General features: G+C 43.1%; 1 long non-coding RNA gene across 4 annotated transcripts in view; it reads left to right on the top strand.

Moving 5' to 3' along the window:
- Positions 1 to 19650, top strand: part of LOC102899950 — a 45038-nt gene that overhangs the window by 19639 nt on the left and 5749 nt on the right. For 2 of the 4 annotated variants that reach the window (XR_006590441.1, XR_006590439.1), the window contains 2 exons: positions 11589 to 11737; positions 15432 to 15630. This is a non-coding gene — a long non-coding RNA (uncharacterized LOC102899950). The remainder of the gene's footprint in view (positions 1 to 11588; positions 11738 to 15431; positions 15631 to 19650) is intronic. The other 2 variants (XR_006590440.1, XR_002149851.3) reach the window with 1 other exon arrangement.

Raw genomic sequence — 19650 nt, 5'->3', positions numbered from 1 at the left:
GTGGATTAATGAATGGAAGGAAGAGCTTTTGACTGGAATGACTGATGAACGGAGAAAGACTCAATGGATGAATAAAGAGTTAATAATAGATAGTTTGAGATAAGAGTATAATTGGTTGGAAAGATATAAGGATGGAAAGATTAATAGATGAGTGAATGATGGAAAGATTAATGAATGAATGGATGAATGATGGATAGAGGGGTAAATGGAAAGTTAATTCATAGATGTCTAGATAAATTGGATAGAAAGATATTTGTATAGATGCTTGGGTGGCTTAGTTGGTTGAGCATCTGACTCTTGATTTCAGCTCAGGTTATGATCCCAGGGTCTTGGGATGAAGCCCCCCGTCGGGCTCCACACTGAGTATGGAGGCTGCTTAAGACTCTCTCTCCCCCTCTGCCCCTCTCTCTTGCTCATGAACTCTCTTCTCTAAAAGAAAGAAAGAAAGAAAGAAAGAAAGAAAGAAAGAAAGAAAGAAAGAAAGAATAAGAAAGTTTAATTAATAAATGGATTTTTTGGTGGATGTATGGGTCAATGGAAAAGTGGGTAAATGGAAGGAGATGTATGTGGATGGATGGACAGAAGGAAGTATGGAAAGAAGAGCATGACAGAGCTTGGAATTGAAAGGTGTGGGCAGTTAGAGATGGGTGTATAGATAACACTAAAAAGATATCTACTTAAATGGAGGCGGCAGAGACCTATGGGTTGAGTGTGTGTATATGTATAGAGAAATAAGAAGTTTGGCTATAAGGGCTTCAGTGGATACACATTAAAAACAAAAGCAATGGGGCTGATACTCAAGAATCAGAGGGCTTGGGTTCAAAACAAAATGGTTCTACCACTTACTATATTATATTACCTAACCTTTCTCACCCTCAGTTTCCTCATTTGCAAAATTAGTAAGACATTAATATTCTCTCAAAGGAGTCAACGTAATAATTCATATAGAGCACTTATCAAAGAATTGGGGACATAGGGAGTGTATAATTATTTTGTTGTTGTTGTTACTTACCATAACCTTGGAAGTTTCGCTCTATTGAAGCCAGTTCTCCACGGCCACTGAACTCATCAGCTCGGTCTACCAGGGCCTCCTTCACTGCCTCATGTCCACACAAAACAACTACAGGCCGTGGACCCATGTACACAGTGAAGACTGGGCCATACTTCTCCCTGAGCTAGGAGTGAAGGAAGACATAAGAGGAAGGAGCTATCTGGAGCACCAAGTATAGACCAATCAAGGACTTTAGGGGTGGAAATTTCAAGGGAACATAAATGTGGGAATAACAGATAAAAGTGAGTCTTGGGCTTGGAAGGACTATTGAGAAAAAGGCACAGATGCCTTGGATCCTGTGATCCTGGGTAAGACACCCCCCCCCCAACACCTCCATAAGCCTTAGTTTCCTCATCTGTAAAATGGTGGACCTGGGTGAGCTAAGCTCCAAGATCTATGCTTCTCTATCTGCAATGCTTAATTTCTAGGACCTTAAGATTTCATGATACTGAGTGTCAACGTTCTAAGATCATCAGAGAGCATGAGTTCTTGTGTTTAAGGGTGTAAGGTGCTGTGATTCCAAAGTCCTGAGATTGTGAGAGTCTTAAGTTGCAGTGTGCCAGGAGTCTGTGTTTCCAAGAGTTTAAGATTCTGCAATTTCAGTATTCTAAGGTTTATGAAGTCTATGTTTCCAAGAGTCTGTGTTTTGGACATTAGAAGGTTATACATGTTTCTATGGAATTCATTGCTTTTGGCTCTGTGAGAGGAGTAGTCAGACTTACCTTCATGAAAGACTGAAAAGTGGCATCAGTGCGGACTTGCAACAGGTTCCCCAGGAAAGGTATTGGTGTGGGACCAGGGGGCAGCTTCCCCCCCTTGTGTCTCCTTTTCCAGGCAATGAGGATAAGTAGGCAAGACAAGGAGAGTGCCAGAAAGATGGTGAAGGCCCCTCCCAGCTCCATGGTGCCAGGTTGAAGGGTTGTGTCCAGGGCACCAGATCCTTCTTAAATATGTTCTGGAAAATCAGCTGTGCAGAAATCTGAACACCCTGAGATTCAAGGTTTCCGGGTAGGGATGCCATTAGAGAGGATATTGCTTTATCTGGAGGGTGGTTATATAACCTGTAATCACCCACCTGAATAAAGGTGGATTGAATTCACCCAGGGAAAGCCAATGGGGCCATCCCTCTTTCTTTATATTTCCAGTCCCCCAGCTCAACCTACTTCAACATGTCCTGGTAGGATATGGGAGGCAGTTGAACATCATTTTTAGGCTGTCGTGTTTAGGAATCAGATAATCTGGGTTCAAATTTCAGCTCCACCTTTTCTTCACTGGGTAGGGCGCCTAACCTTCTTGGCCTCAGTTTCCCTATCTGTCAAAAATAGGGTAACCACGCTGTCTTAGAAAGTCTTGGTAGAGAACAAAGATGACTCCTTTCTCTTTGCCAGACCCTCATTCATCAATTTAAAAAAAAAAATACAGTAAGATGAAGATTTGGAATAGCAAAAGAAATAACTCCGTTGAAAGGGTTTTATTCAACAAGTTCTCTTGTTTCTACTCAAAGTGCTACCATTGCTAAATGGTAATAATCAAAGATTACTTGGGTTGATTTAGCAGGACTTTGCTGGTGTGTGTGTGTGTGTGCACATTTATTTTCAAAGTCTAAGATATACAGGCCACCTCTGAGCCCCACCTCTAGAAACATGGCCTACTGATTGCTGTCTGTTTATCTAAATAAACGGTTTTCAGCACTTTTTGTACCAAATACCTGCCAATCTTCTTTACTGTTGTGAAACAAAATTCCTGGGTATTATGTCCTACCTATACATGTTATTAAACAAAATCAAATGCCCTTCTCATGTGTCCAGATTCTCAGACTTGGAAAATAAATCCCTTAGCGAACCTGCAGGCTTTGGAATAAGACCTGGCTGGCTGGGCTGAGGTATGCTGTGTCCAAGAGAAGTGGTGGGGATTCTGTGAAAACTGAGTGACTCCCAGTGCACCACCTTTTGGATCTTCTATGGGCCATCAGGATGTCTTTTGTGGGGTAAGAGTTAGCTGTAGGCTGCCTCCTATGACCCTCACAGTTTTGGCTTCTCCCTTCCATTCTGACCTCCTCCCCCCCACACACATACACTTACACCCATTCGGGAATAGTCCCTTAATTAATTGTCTGTGATGGTGGTGGTTGAGTCTGGTCTTTCTGTTCAGACAGGAAAAGAGAAAGTGTCCTTAGAACAGCCCCCTTCACTATCCCACTCTAGGCAAGAAGCCAGGAGGAGAGACACTTGAACTAAACGGTGCAAGCAAGTTAAAGAGGAAAATTAACCGCAAAGAAATGCATGGACAGGCAGATTGTGCCAAGATAGAGACCAAGACTGCAGAGAAACAAAGGAGAAAAGAAAGGTGCAGAGAAACAGAACCAGAGTGAGATCAAAATAGAGCGGAGAGAGACAGAGAATGAGTCAACTATAGGTATCAAGGAAGACACGGAGACCAAAGGAAATTCAAAGAAACAGAGAGAAGGAGAGACAATCAGAAAAAAAACAAGGAAGCTTCAGGAGACAGACCTAGAGACTGAGAAAGAGAAACATGGCCAAGAAAGAAGAAACAAGAGGAACCTAGAGAGCTAGCGCCCCCTCCCTCTCTCTCCTCCTCTCTCAATCATTACCAAAAAACCATTGACTCAGAGGCAGAGATGGTCAGGGAGACAAGTCAAAGGAACAAAGAGATACGGAGACAGGGAAACACCCAGAGCAAAGTGAAATGGAGAAACAATGATTTGAGCTTCACAGGGTGTGTGTATGAAATGGAGCCTGGATCCTTTTATGCCTAGCCATCTGCCCCTCCTTCTGGGACCAAGACATGCTATGATGCTACCAGGGATGCCATTATTTATTTATTGTCATCTTTGTGCCAGGCACTGAGTTGTGTGCCTAACAAGCAGGATACCTTCTAACCCAAATGAGCAGCTTACAAGGCAGGGCACGTGGATAATGGCATACAGGAGGCAACACTCTAGGGGTCTGGAGACTGACATGAAACCCTTAGGAAAGTGAGGCTCTCCCTCCTGGAGCCTTCCTCCTCTGTATTTGGGATATGATAACATGAGTACCTCCTTCATAGGATTTTTGAAGCTTGCCACAGAATAAAGAGCTCAGCCGATGTGAGGTTTTTAGCATGAGTAGATGGTTGTAAAATAGCATGATCCTAAGATTGTCTGAATACACCTTGGACAGTATCTGTGCCTCAGTTTTCTCATCTGGAAAATGGTACAAATGATTGTATTGATCTTTTGGGGTTTGGGACTATTCAGTGAGTTATGGCACACAGCAAGTACTTAACAAATTAGTTAAAATGAAAATTACAGCACCACTGGTCCAGGACCAGGAAAAGCTGAGTGGAGAAAGGACATGGAAATCTGGAGAAATCGCTTTTGGCTGTGGTAGAAGGGAGAATGCCTAGAACTGATTTTTTTTTTTTTTTAAGGAGGCAAGATAAGTGTCTGGGAGATCATCATGCATCATCTAAGAAGACCCATTATGGGAGGTGTTTTATGGGATGGTTCCAAGACTGAGATAAACAACTTCTCCAAGTTGGCAATTTTTTTTAATTTTTATTTTTTAATGTTTATGTATTTTTGAGAGAGAGAGAGAGAGAGAGAGAGAGAGAGAGAGAGAGAGAGAGAATGAGCAGGAGAGCGGCAGAGAAAGAGGGAGACACAGAATTGGAAACAGGCTCCAGGCTCTGAGCTGTCAGCAGGGAGCCCGACGCGGGGCTGGAACTCACGAACCGCGAGATCATGACCTGAGCTGAAGTCAGATGTTTAACCAACCGAGCCACCCAGGCGCCCCAAGCTGGCAATTTTCTAAGATTCTGTGGTTCTCAGAATCTGTTCTAATTTTTGAGATTCTGGAATTCTATGATTTTCAGCTTTCGGTGATCTGTGGGTTCTTCCAGTTGGAAGTGGAGATGAGCTTTAGAGAAGGGAGGAACTGTGGGGAGAGGGGCAGAATGACTTCTCACCTCCTCCTGGATGTTTTCAGCAGCAGCAGCAGCAGGAAGGTACAGCTGGTGCATACCTGTCGCTCTCCTTCACATCCAAAATAAACTTGTAAAGTCTTAGGACCACATTCTAGATGGTGACTGTGGTGTAGGGATCATTTTTCTATTGGAGAATGGGAAGGATAGTAAATGGGGCTTCTGAATTTCTTTTCTTCTGCTAAGAAAAGTTATTCAGAAATTATTCAAAAACAATCTAATAAAGAAAAAAATGATTATAGGACTTTTTCATGTCAAGCTAGGCATACTTTCTAACGGGTCCATTTAAAGATAATCTCATTCCAAAATTGGAATGTTACTTTGTTTACACAATTAACCAGGGTCCAAGGTTTTTACAATTCTGCCAAACAGCTAAGTCATGATGACTATCTTTTCTGTTTGGTAGAGATGGTGACCCTCCACCAAAATTTAAAAAAATAATAATGCCATAAAATCAGACAGTAGTAATTTTGTGTTTAACTTAGAACTTCTTTTTTTCCTATAAAAAATCCTAGTGTTTCATTTGTCTTTTTTTTTTTACAGTAATAGTAAGGAACTTTATTTTTTTATATGAAATTTATTGACAAATTGGTTTCCATACAACACCCAGTGCTCATCCCTAAAGGTGCCCTCCTCAATACCCATCACCCACCCTCTCCTCCCTCCCACCCCCCATCAACCCTCAGTTTGTTCTCAGTTTTTAACAGTCTCTTATGCTTTGGCTCGCTTTGTTTACATCTGGTTCCCTCATTAATGGATTAAATAATCTTTGTCACGTGTACATCTACTTTGAGAATTATGTTCTTATCATTTTGAGAATTATCCTTCCTTTATTTTCCTCATTTTCTTCTTCTCTTCCTTCCTGTCTCCCTTCACTTTTCCCCTCCCTCCATTCCCCCCCCTTCTTCTCATTTCTTTCTCTCTCTATCCTCCTTCTCCCTTCTCTTCCCTCTTTTGAAGACTCTCCTCCCTATCTTCCTTCTTTCTTCCTTGATTCTCTCTCATCTCGCTGCTTCCCTCATTTTGTCTTTTCTCTCTTCTTTCTTTCTTCCCCCATCTTCCAACCCTTCCTCTACCAAATGGTGTAACATGTGCATATCTGTAATGCCAGAAGAAGACGAAGAAGAGAGACATAACGGGACAGTGAAAATATTACAAAAAAGAATGGCCAAGTTTTTTTTCCCCAAAAGTAGCGACAGACACCAAATCACAGATTCAAGAAGTTCAAAGAACACCAACTGAGTAAATACCAAAAAACCCACATGTAAGTGTATTGTATTCAAACTTCAGGAAACCAAAGACAAAGAAAATACTTTGCAGGAAGCCAGAGGAAAAAATACACCTTACCTATGAGGAACAAGGATAAGTACAACAAACTTTTTTCAGAAATCATGCAAGCAAGAGGGGTGCCTGGGTGGTTCAGTCAGTTAAGCGTCTGACTCTAGGTTTTGGCTCAGGTCATGATCTCATGGTTCATGAATTTGAGTCCCACATTGGGCTCCTCACTGACAGCGTAGAGCCTGCTTGGTATTTTCTTTCTCCCTCTCCCTCTGCCCCTCCTGTCTCTCTCTCAAAATAAATACATAAACTTAAAAAAAAAAAAAAAGAAATCATGTGAGCAAGAAAAAAATGGAGTGACATCTTTTAAGTGTTGACAGAAAAAACTGTCAATCAAGAATTCTATATACAGTATTCTGTATACTGTTGAGTGAAAACATCATTCAAAAGTAAAGGAGAAATTGTAATAGTGATGTATGTGTGGCAGATGGTAGCTATATGTGTGGTGAGCATAGCATAATATATAAACATATTGAGTCACTATATTGTACACCTGAAACTAACGTCATGTTGTGTGTCGACTAAACTCACATTAAAATCATTTGTTAAGTAAAGGATAAATGAGCACGGTTTCAGTTTGGGATGATGAAAAAACTGGAAATGGATAGTGGTGATGGTTGCACAACATTGTGACTGTACTTAATGTCATTATACTGTACACTTAAAAGTGATGAAAATGGTTTATTTTATGTTACATATATTTTACCAAAATGTAAAAATGAAGGGCAAATAAAGACTCTCATAGACAAAAACAAAACAAAACAAAACAAAACAAAACAAAACAAAACAAACTAGGGCTGGGGGAAAGGGGTTATATTGCCCCCATACTTATCCTTATAAGAAATATTAAAGGAAGGGGCTCCTGGGTGGCTTAGTTAGTTAAGCGTCGGACTTCGGCTCAGGTCATGATCTCACGGTTTGTGAGTTCGAGCCCCATGACGGGCTCTGGGCTGACAGTTCAGACCCTGGAGCCTGCTTCAGATTCTGTGTCCCCTTCTCTCTCTGCCCCTCCTCTTCTCATGCTCTGTCTCTTTCTCAAAAATAAATAAACATTTAAAAAAATTTTTAAAAAGGAATATTAAAGGAGGGTCACCTGGGTGGCTCAGTGGTTGAGCGTCCTTCTTCACCTTGGGTCATGATCTCTTGGCTCATGAGTTTGAGCCCATATCAGGCTCACTGCTGTCAGCCTGTCAGTGCAGAGTCTGCTTTGAATCTTCTGTCCCCCTCTCTCTGACTCTCCCTGACTTGTGTTTTCCCCAAAATGAATAAATATTAAAAAAAAAAAAAAGAAATGTTAGAGGAATTTCTTCAGTCAGAAAAACATGATTAAGGTCAAACTTGTATCTACAAAATACATGAAGAGAGTTAGAAATTTAATAAATAAAGTTTCAATATATAGTATTTTTTATTTTTGCTTTTTGCTTTTAATTGCCACCCAAATAACTATTTAAAACAAAAGCAGTAATAATGTATTGGGTCCTTATAGCATGTGTGGAAGTGAAATATATGACAACGATGGCATAAGAGATAGGAAGGAGGAATTAGTAATATACCATCTAAGGTCCTTTCACTGCACACAAAATGGTATAGTTTTATTTGAAAATAAAGACCTACAATTTAACATTATATATTGTCTGGAGCAACCACTAAACTTTTTTTTTTTTAAAAAGGTATAAATAATATGTCACAAGCATAAAGAAAATGGTATCATAAAATATACTCAGTTAAAATCAGAGCAGAAAGAAAAAAAACAATATAACCAATATAAAACACCTAGCAGATGGTAAATTTTAATCCAAATACATCAATAACCAGCTTAAATGTCAATGGTCTAAATATACTAATGAAAGAGGCACCTGAGTGGTTCAGTTGGTTAAGCATCTGACTCTTGATTTCAGCTCAGGTCATGATCTCACAGTTGTGGAATCAAGCTGTGTGTTGCGCTCCGCACTAAGTGTGTAGCCTGCTTAAGATTCTCTCGCCTCCTCTCCCTCTACCCCTCCCCACTTGTGTGTGTGTGTGTGTGTGTGTGTGTGTGTGTGTGTGTATGCACATGAGTGCTCTCTCTCAAAAATAATAAAATGAAATAAAATTTAAATATACTAATGAAAAAACACAGATTGCTCGATTGGGTAAAAAAGCAAGACTCAACTATATGTTGTCTATAAGAAATCCGTATCCAATATAAAGACCTAGATTAAAAAATCAAAATAATGAAGAAAGATATACTATGAAAGCCTAATTCAAAGAAAGCTAGAATAGCTATATTAATTTTGATTTAAACTGTAGATTTCATAACAAAAAAAATTATCAGAAAGAGGGATGTTACATAATAAAAAAGAAATCAATTCTTCATGAAGACAAAACAATCCTAATTAATATAATAACATTATATAATAACAGAGCTTCAAAATATACAAGACAAAAACTGATCTGAAAGGAGAAAGAGAAAAATCCCCAAATATAGTTGGTGACATCAACATTCCTCTCCCAATAATTGATAGAACAAGAAGGAAGAAAATAAGTAAGGTTATAGATGACCTAAATGGTACCATGAACCAATTTGACCTACTTGGCATCCATAAGACTCCATCCAACAATAGCAGAACACACTTTCTTCTCAAACATGAAACACTAAGATAGGCTATAATTCTTGGCTATAAAGCAAGTCTTAACAGATTAAAAAGAATAGAAATAATATATTGTGAATTATTGGACCATAAAGGAATTAACTAGAAATTAATAAGAGGAAATATGTTTTTAAAATGGAAATTAGGGACACCTGGGTGGCTTAGTCGGTTAAGTGTCCAACTTTGGCTCAGGTCATGATCTCGCGGTTCTTGAGTTTGGGCCCTGATTCCGGCTCTGTGCTGACAGCTTAGAGCCTGAAGCCTGCTTCAGAGTCTGTGTCTCCCTCTCTCTCTGACCCTCCCCCACTCGCACTCTCTCTCTCTCTCTCTCACTCAAAAATAAAGATTTTTAAAAAATTAATGGAGGGACGCCTGGGTGGCTCAGTCGGTTGAGCGTCCGACTTCGGCTCAGGCCACGATCTCGTGGTCCGTGAGTTCGAGCCCTTCGTCGGGCTCTAGGCTGATGGCTCAGAGCCTGGAGCCTGCTTCCAGTTCTGTGTCTCCCTCTCTCTCTGCCCCTCCCCCGTTCATGCTCTGTCTCTCTCTGTCTCAAAAATAAATAAACGTTAAAAAATTTTTTTAAAAAATAAAAAATTAATGGAAATTAATACTCTTCCAAATAATCCATCTGTCAAGCAGACAGTCGCAAATGTAACTTACAAATATTTGAACTAAATGAAAGTCAAAATTTGTGGGATATAGTTGAAATAATGCTTACAGGGACTCTGTAACACTGAAAGCATATATCAGAAAAGAAGAAAGATCTAATATCGGTAACCTAAGTTTTCATCTTAGGAAACTAGAGAAAGAAAAAATTAAATCTAAAGTAAGGAGAAGGAAGGAAGTAATAAAAATTAGAGCAGGAACCAATGAAATTGACAGTAGGAAAAAAAATGGAATCAATAAAGTCAAAAGCTGATTCTTTAGAAAAGACCAATAAAATTGATATAGCCAGTTTAATGGAGATAAAAAGGAAAAAGACACAAATTACCAATATCAGGAATGAAAGAGGAACATCAGTACTGATCCACAGACATAAAAAAGATAGTAGGGGGTGCACCTGGGAGGCTCAGTCGGCTGAGTGTTCCACTCCTGATTTCAGCTCAGGTCATGATCTCAGTTTGTGGGATCTCAGTGGGAGCTGTCAGTGCAAATCTTGCTTGGGATTTTCCCTCTCCTCTCTCTTTGCCCCTCCTCTCTCCCTCCCTCTCTAAATAAATAAATAAATGAATAAATAAACAGACATCTTTTATAAAGATAGTAGAGGACTTTTGCAACAACTCTATGTCTATAAATTTGAAAGTTTAGGTGAAACATACCAATTGTTTGAAAGATGTAAACTACCAAAACTCACAAAAGAAGAAACAGATGGGGCGCCTGGGTGGCGCAGTCGGTTAAGCGTCCGACTTCAGCCAGGTCACGATCTCGCGGTCCGTGGGTTCGAGCCCCGCGTCGGGCTCTGGGCTGATGGCTCAGAGCCTGGAGCCTGTTTCCGATTCTGTGTCTCCCTCTCTCTCTGCCCCTCCCCCGTTCATGCTCTGTCTCTCTCTGTCCCAAAAATAAATAAAACGTTGAAAAAAAAAATATAAAAAAAAAAAAAAGAAGAAACAGATAACCTGAAAGACCCTATGCCGATTAAAGAAATTGAAGTTGTAGTTGAAAACCTGAAGAAGACGGGGGAAGAGGAGGAGGAGGAGGAAGAGGAGGAGGAAGAAGATGAGGGGGAGGAGAAGGAGAAATGGTAGTAGTAGTATGTGGTACTGTATAATGAATTTGGTAGCATTTTTTCCTTACTTAATAATATGGTTACTACATTGACTTTTTGTGGTGTCGATCTAAAGAAAGGGAGAAAGTTACCATGTCCATGGATTAAAGACTTGATATTGTTAATTGTTTTTAATATTTATTTGTTTTTGAGCGAGAGAGACAGAGCACGAGCAGGGGAGGGGCAGAGAGAGAGGGAGACACAGAATCTAAAACAGGCTCCAGGCTGTGAGCTGTCAGCACAGAGCCCAACGTGGGGTTCAAATGGCAGGATCATGACCTGAGCCGAAGTCGGATGCTTAACCGACTGAGCCACCCAGGCATCCCTGGTTTGGTTTTGTTTTTTAATTCTTTTTTGAGAGAGTGTGAGTAGGTGAGTAGGGGAGTGGCAGAGAGAGAGGGAGACAGAGGATGTGAAGTAGTCTCAGCACTGTCAGCACAGAGTCGCTTGCAGAGCTGAAATCAAGAGTTGGCTCAACCCACTGAGCCACCCAAGCACCCCTAATATTAGATTCTTAAAACATTCCTGAGTTTCTTTAAGAATAATATATTTAAAAAAAATTTTTTTTTCAATGTTTATTTATTTTTGGGACAGAGAGAGACAGAACTTGAACGGGGGAGGGGCAGAGAGAGAGGGAGACACAGAATCGGAAACAGGCTCCAGGCTCCGAGCCATCAGCCCAGAGCCTGACGCAGGGCTCGAACTCCCGGACCGCGAGATCGTGACCTGGCTGAAGTCGGACGCTTAACCGACTGCGCCACCCAGGCGCCCCAATTTTTATTAGTAGTATTTAACTGTTGGAATTTCTGTCCCTTTCTGATAGCTGGGATGTGGAATTGATGGCTGGAGCTCTAGCAGTCATTTGCATCATGACATGATCTTGGGAATGGAAAACACACATCATAGAACAAGAGAGAAGAGCCAGACCCTGTGGAGCACCCTACACTGACAACCTCTGAAAGTGTCCAATATGTAAGAGAATTACATTATCTTACTTAAACCCCTGTTATTTTTTTCTTTTCTGGTTATTTTCAGGTGAACCCACCCTCCACCACACTCAAATGTGCATAAGTAATGAAAACAAAAGAAATGGTTGACCACAGCCAATTCCACTTAAAAAACTGAGGAAAGAGGTAGACTGTAAGAGACAATGGTAATAGGGGTGGATTTGTGAATGCTTCGATCAGAAAAACAGTGAGACCATGAGATAATTTATAATTCTGAAGGGGCTACTCTGGTGGAAACACCAGTCCCAGGGGAACGTATAAGGTATGCATGGAGGCCAGATGAGGGGAGTGGCCGATGAAGGACAGAGTGATGAGGGAAGAGATGGTGGTGAGGGAATGGCATGAGGGGAGGCAGTGTCTTCAGAGAATTGCAAAGAGCTGATCAATTGAGGAAGAGAAGAAAGGAGATTTAAAAAATATATTTATTTACTTTTGGGCGAGTGCAAGCGGGGGAAGGGCAGAGCGAGGGAGACAGAGGATCCCAAAGTGGACTCCGTGCTGACAGGATGACAGTGCAGAGTCCCACTCGGGGCTTGAAACCATGAACTATGAGATCATGACCTGAGCGGAAGTCGGACACTCAACTGACCTAGCCACCCAGGTGCCTCAGAAAGGAGATTTTAATAACATCCCAAGGGCTACGTGCTTGATTCCACAAGTTATTCAGCTAGTTGCTCTAACAAGCCCAAAATCTCATTATCTTAACACAAAAAGGTTTATTTCTCACTTATACGAGGCTCATGCTGATGTTCCTGCTCCTAACCCAGCTGCAAGGGATACTGGGAAATGTAATCTTGTGTGCCCAGGAGAAAGAAACAGCGTTGGCGAACGCTTAACCAGTCTCTGCCACAATGACATTTGTCATTTCCGTTCCATCATGAGCTCTTCTTACTGTCCTGATAGAAAGACAAATACACGTTTTAACAGATTTTGAATTAATTTTGAAGCAGGACCATGTTTTACTGAATATGACCCTATATCCAAACTGGATTGCAGGGATATTTCTGCTAAGGGGGTCTTGCACATTATTTTAAGGATTTCACAGAAACTCTCTAATCCTAGTTATGGACCCTGGATTAAGATTGCCCTGGCAAGAAGAACTTTAATGACCTTTCCTATAAAGAGTCAGCCAGGGGCCCCAGCTTGTATCCAGGAACACCAAGCCCAGACCTTCCCAAGGAGACCAATTCACTCCAGACTTGATAAGACCCCGACCACGTGGTTTAAGCTTCTCAGGGCTGACCCCATAATTCCCATATTAGTTTCTTAGGGTTGCTGTAACAAAGCACTACAAACTAGGTGGCTTAAACAACAGAAGTGTATTCTCTCACAGTTCTGGAGGCTAGAAATCCAAAATCGAGGTGTCAGCCATGCTCTCTCTGAAGCCTTTAGGGGATGATTATTCCTTAAGTCTGCCTGGCTTCTGGTGATTGCTGGCAATCCTTGGTGTTCCTTGGCTTCTAGATGCATTCTTCCAGTCTCCACCTCCATCATCACATGGCATTCTCCTTGTGTGTCTATGTGTGACTTCACATTGTGTTCTCTCCATGTCTGTGTCTCTATTTTCTCTTCTTATGACATTAGCCATTGAATTAGGGCCCACCCTGGTCTAGTATACCTCATCTTAAGTAATTATACCTGCAAAGACCCTGTTTCCAAATAATGTTCCATTTTGAGGTTCTGGTTGGACATGAATGGGGGCGTTACATACTATTCAACCCAGTACAATACCATATCCCTTTCCTCATCTTTTCTGCACCCCATACCATAGTCTCTCCTAGGACACCTCTAACAGAAGGCCAGCCTCCTTTTGGATCTGCTCTTTTTCCCCAACCTCAAATCCTGCAGAAACCTCAAGAAGTAGCAAAAGATCTTCCCATGTTCCCTGTTGACCAGTCGCACCTGCTAGCACCTTAATGTCTGTTTTTGCTTCCTCCTACTCATAGACCAGGGCTGGAGACATGATAGGATCTGTCTGGGTCCTTCTTTTAAGGATCTCGCTCCTTCCTTCATGTGCCCAGATTCATGGCAAGCCATGCTGTAGGGAGAGTGGGGTGGGGACAACACCAGTCCCTGTGTCACATCCTTGTGAGGCCCCTTCTTCTTCATCCCTCCTTCTGTCTCTCACAGCCTGGGAGGCTGAAACCCAGGATAAGAGGACTTCGAGTAGAGAACATAGGGTGGTGGTTCAGGCGGTGATGGGGAGTGAGCTTATGTGGTGGGATGAGACTGGTGTATGATTGATGATGAAGAGCCCAGCCTGGATCATCTGGAACCTCCTGGAAGCCCATTTCTGATTCTTCCTGCTGTGCCTTCTCCCCAGAAGGGCCCATCTCATTGTTCCTTCCAATCCCTTCCTCTTTTCTTCTAAAATTGGACAAGGAGATCAGACCCCAACTTTTTCACTCCTAAAAAAAAGTCAAAAAAGAGCTCAGGACTCAAGAAGAGGGTCACACTGGAAAAGAGGGAAAGCGAATCAGTCAGTGTGGAATTTCCTGATGAGGGCGACATGGAGAGGGGGAAGGATCAAAGCTGGTAGAAATGAATACAAGCAAGGACTGGGTGGAAGCATGTATGACTGAATGAGGGAAAGGAGGATGAATGGTTGGGAGGATGGACAACAGCATGGGTGGACAAATGGAGGAGAATCACTGGAGGTGGGTGGATTGATGGATTAGCGAGTAGGAGGGTGGCAAATGTGCGGAAGGTTGTGTGGACTGGTGAAGGGGAGGATGAACAAATGCACTGATAGATGGATAAGAGGACGTAATGACAAAAGAGTGGATAGATGGCTAAAAAATGGATGCCCAGTAGGAGACAAGAATGGATGATACTGGAAAGGTTTGCCTGGTTGGATGTGAATGGAGGGAAGAATGCCTGTTGATGGGCAGAATGAAGGGAAGGTTGAATGAACCACTGTGGGGGGTAAATTCTTTTTGAAAATGGTGTGGGGTAGTTAGGGATGAATGTATGGATCTGAGAGTACTACATCTCTCTGAGGCTGGAGGTGTATGGTTCCTACAGATTTGGGGCCGAGGGGTGTTCAGTTGTAGTCATAAGCGGAATAAATGTTGTATCTGTTAGTATCAGAGACCCAAACATAACAGTGGCTTATGCAAGATAACATATCTCTGACACACCCGTTTGAGTGTCAGCAGTCAGAGGCTGATATGGGAGCTCCGTTGCTAAGAACCCAGATTTCATCCGTCTTTCACTCCACAATTTCCCAAGGCATTGCCTTGATTTTCCCAGCTCACCATCTCATGCACTGGGACTGCATTCCAACCAGCAGGGCAATGGGGCACGGGAGTGGAGGTGGTCACACATCACCCCTTCAACCCCAGATCTCATTTGGGCACAGTCTCAATGTCATGCCTAGTGCAAGAGAGGCTGGGGAATGCAGTCTTACTTTGGATGGTCTTGGGCTAGAAGGAGTAAATGGACATAGAGGAACAATGAACAGTGTCTGCCTTGGGGATCAACTCGGAGCTGATAGGGAAACAAAAGAAAAACAATCTGCAAACAACACCATTGATATTCAGCTGATGGACTCATTGTTATGAAGGTCTGGAATAGTGAGTGGGGTCCCAGACAGGTTCCTGGACGTGGCAGAGATGAACACTTTGGGCAACTTGCTGTTTTTATTCACATGCTTTCAGATGGCAAAGATCACCAGGACAGACATGTGGCAGACTGGAAGAGGTAAAGACCTCTCAGATGTCCATGTTACCAGGAAGAAGGAACCGTCCTTGGCCATGGGCCCTGGAATCAGAGATCCTGGGGTTCAGCCTCTTCAGTAACCTGAATACCTTTGGATTAAAATCCTGGGGGTTGGATCCCACGTGGGAGTTGCCACAGGTGTGGAGTTTATGTAACTTCTAGTCTCCTCTGAGCTCACTGTTGAGTGCTGTGTCTTCATCCCCCCCCCACCCCCTCCTCACTCATGTCTGCACCCTCCAATTTTGAGAACAGGCCCAAGGTCACGGAATATTCTAGGGTCAGGGAGAACCAGGTTTGAGCTCTGCCTCTGCTTCTTTATTGGTGAGTGTGACTTTGAGCAAGACGCCTAATTTCTTTGAGCCTCAGTTTCCATTCCCATAAAATGAGATACCCATAACAGTACCTTCCTTGCCAAACCTGGATGTTTGTGCAGATTGGATGTATTTAAAGCTGTCAGCACTGTGGCATTACTATCACTCAACAACCAATTCTCTCTAATCCGGGGTCCTCAGCCCTTTGAAATCTCTTCTCAGGGAGGAATTTACTGTAACTGGGGACACTGGAGAGGGCAGAGAGACTGAGCAGGGCTGAGTGCAGACTATAGTCAGTGGCAGGTCATAGACAGACCACAGCACAGACCGCCAGTGGGTGCTAGACCAGCAGGGAGAAGAGGTGGGGGCTGCCCATTCCTGAGCATCTTGTATGCGCCAGCTCTGTGCTAGATTCCCGACTGTCACACTCATATGGATCTTCACGTCTTTGTGCATCATTTCCATTTTACACATGGACAGGCTGAGGCTTGCCCAGGTTACAGGGTTCTCAGGGGGCAGAGTTAGGATTATTAGCACCTCAGTTTGCCCCTCCAGGAACTATCTCCCACCAGTGACTGGCTTGGGGCTCCTGGGAAGATTTGGGGTGGGACCAGCTGGTATGTATCAGAGAGGGGGTAAGAACTAGGGAGACTATGAGTGGGGTGTGGAGGTCCTTGCTGCTGAAATGGGGGTGTTGGGAGGGTAGCTGCTTACTATTTTTCTCTGGTGGGTGGGGAAGTGACCTATAGAATTTTCAGGAGCACCATGGTGACCAAGAGTCCCCAGAAAGAAGGGAGAAAATAAAGCATTGTCTCCTTTGCTGAAGCTCAAAGTCAGTGGGCTGGGCTGGAAGCCAGGCGTCCTTCCTTCTGTCCTCAGAGACCCAAGCTCAGCTGAATTGGATGATTCTCCAGTTTCCATTGACACTTCATTTGCATTGTTTTGCAATTTTTCTAGGGGCTGAGGGACAGCCCAAGTGCTTGTCTATCTCCTCCTGGAAGCTCCCCATGACTGCAGGCTTTTGTCCTTCAAAAGCTTTGTCCTCAGCCCTCTGGTCTGAACTGTTTTATTCTGTCTACAGATGAGGGGGGCATTTACTCGATCTCTGCAGGAAGAATGAGCTGGGAGAGCATCTATGAGGCCAGGTTGGTGGACTGAAAAAAAAAAAAAAGAGAGAGAGAGCTAAGAAGGGTGAGAAGAAAGAAAATGTTCCTTCCTGGTCTCCTCCTCATCCCCCACTGCCCATATGCCTAACAAACAATTACATAATCAGCCCCGTCTTACTTGGCAGGAGTCAGAAGGGGAGGGATCTGGGCAAAGAACATATGTAAGTAAGAAGGGAGCAAAGAAAGCAAGCTCAGGGTGACAGAAAGCAAGAGAAAGGGTGGCAGGGGACAGAGAGAGAGTGTCAGAGAGAGATGAGGAGAGAGAGAGGTGGAGAGGACAGGAGGGAGGGGTCAACTGGGACCCAGAGTGGCAAGGACAAGGAATCAGAGGAAGGCACAGACAGACAGAGCCCAGGAGGGAAAGACACAGACAGAGGAGGGAAGAGGTAGAGTTAGGGGACACTCACTCAGAGATAACGCAGACAAAGAGAGAGACCTGGGTACATGGAGAGATCTAGAGAAGGAAGAAATAGAGCCTGAGATAGAAGGTGAGGGAGAGGGACACAGAGACACAAAGAAGAGCCACAAGAGTCCAGGGAAGGAGACAAAGACCTGCCTGAAACAGAGTGACAGTGGGGACCAGACAGATGATCTCCTCAGAGGGCTGGCGACCTGGCCCAGCCTTGCGAACAGCCAGCAGACATTATATTTTTCTAGTACCTTTTATGTGTCGGGCCCTGACAGACCTGATCCCTTGTAATCCCAACTACCTGCTTCAGTGACAAGGACAACAGGTAACACTTACAGAGCCCTGACTGTGTCTGGGAATGGTCTGAGCACTCTGCACACACCCAGCTGGTCCCACAGCAACCCCACACAGTAAGGGCAACTGTGACCTCCATTTCACAGAGGGGGAGACTGAGGCATGCAGAAGGTTAAGTCAAGGTCTCTAGCGAGGAGGCAACACCCAGGCTGTCTGGCTCCAATCTGCCATTTTAAGGCCTCCACTCCCGAGAGAGAGAGAGAACTGGGGACCCTAAAATTGTGCCCCCTAAATTTGCAGAAGTGAGAGTTCTTAATCCAGAGTCCAAAAATTGTTGGAAGGAGCCTCTGAGTGCCCTCAAAATGATTGTGAATCATGGGGTTCCATAATGCCCACCTGGAGAAACTGAGCTCAAGTATTCTGGATCCCTGGAAGGTACAGCTCTAATTTGTTCCACACATGGTTATTATTATTTTTTTATTTTTATTTTTTATTGTTCTTTTTTTTCCAATATATGAAATTTATTGTCAAATTGGTTTCCATACAACACCCAGTGCTCATCCCAAAAGGTGCCCTCCTCAATACCCATCACCCACCCTTCCCTCCCTCCCACCCCCATCAACCCTCAGTTTGTTCTCAGTTTTTAAGAGTCTCTTATGCTTTGGCTCTCTCCCACTCTAACCTCTTTTTTTTTTTTTCCTTCCCCTCCTCCATGGGTTTCTGTTAAGTTTCTCAGGATCCACATAAGAGTGAAAACATATGGTATCTGTCTTTCTCTGTATGGCTTATTTCACTTAGCATCACATTCTCCAGTTCCATCCACGTTGCTACAAAGGGCCATATTTTGTTCTTTCTCATTGCCATGTAGTACTCCATCCACACATGGTTATTATTAACCTTACTACATGTTGGGTGCTGTTCTGAAGGATGGGGGTCCACAGGGACCAAAGCAAACAGTTGCAACAACAATAAATAAATCAATGAGAATCCCTGTCCTCATAGCTGTCATTTGGACAGGAAGAGTCATTGATGGCTCCCAAAGTTCTTCAGGCTGGCACTTGCCTCAAGGCTTTTGCCCTCACCAAGGCATTTCCTCTGCCAGGAATGCTTCTCCCCACAGCTTCCCATGGCTGAGTCTCAGAAATCACCTCCTCAAAGAAGCCCTTCCTGACCACCCAATCTCCAGCAGCCCCCATCATTCAGTATCTTTTATGTTTCCTTGCTTAATTTTCGTCATGGTGTTTATCACTGGCTGAAGTCATTGTATTTATTTGGTATGCTGCTTGCTTTTAGTTGGCTGCACCTGCTAGAATTTACAGCCTTCATGAGGGGAGGGACTTTGATTTTCATGTTCTTTGCTATACAGCCCCTGTGCCTACATTAGCATGTAGTACGTGCTCACTAAACCTTTGTTGATTGGTAAAGACAATAAACTCATGTATAAGGCTCCCCCTGGACCACTAGTGGCTCTATCTGCCTTTCTCACAAGTATTAACTCAGTTAATCTCCACATGCCTTGGAGGAGGGGATTATGGATGGGGAAAGTGAGACAAAAAGCTTAAGAAACTTGCTCCAAGTCACAGCACTGGATAATTCAAAGTCACACACAAATATGGAATCTAAGAAAACAAAAGTTAAGAACCAGATCCCAAATTATGGTGAATTAACAGAGTAAAGAATATCCACCTCGGGGGCGCCCGGGTGGCTCAGCGGTTAAGTGTCTGACTTCGGTTCAGGTCATGATCTCACGGTTTGTGACTTCGAGCCCTGTGTCGGGCTCTGTGCTCACGGCTCAGAACCTAGAACATGCTTCATATACTGTGCTCCCTCTCTCTCTGCCCTTTCCCCACTTGTGTTCTGTCTGTCTGTCTGTCTCTCTCTCTCTCAAAAAAAAAAAAAAAAAAGGGAATATCAAGCTGGAAATACTTTTAGGAGGGAAACTTCCTTCGTTAGATTTCACCAGAATATTACAGTGCGA

The sequence above is a fragment of the Felis catus genome, chromosome E2 (assembly GCF_018350175.1).
Source record: "Felis catus isolate Fca126 chromosome E2, F.catus_Fca126_mat1.0, whole genome shotgun sequence".
NCBI lineage: Eukaryota > Metazoa > Chordata > Mammalia > Carnivora > Felidae > Felis > Felis catus.
This window is presented reverse-complemented; position numbering and strand designations above follow the sequence as displayed.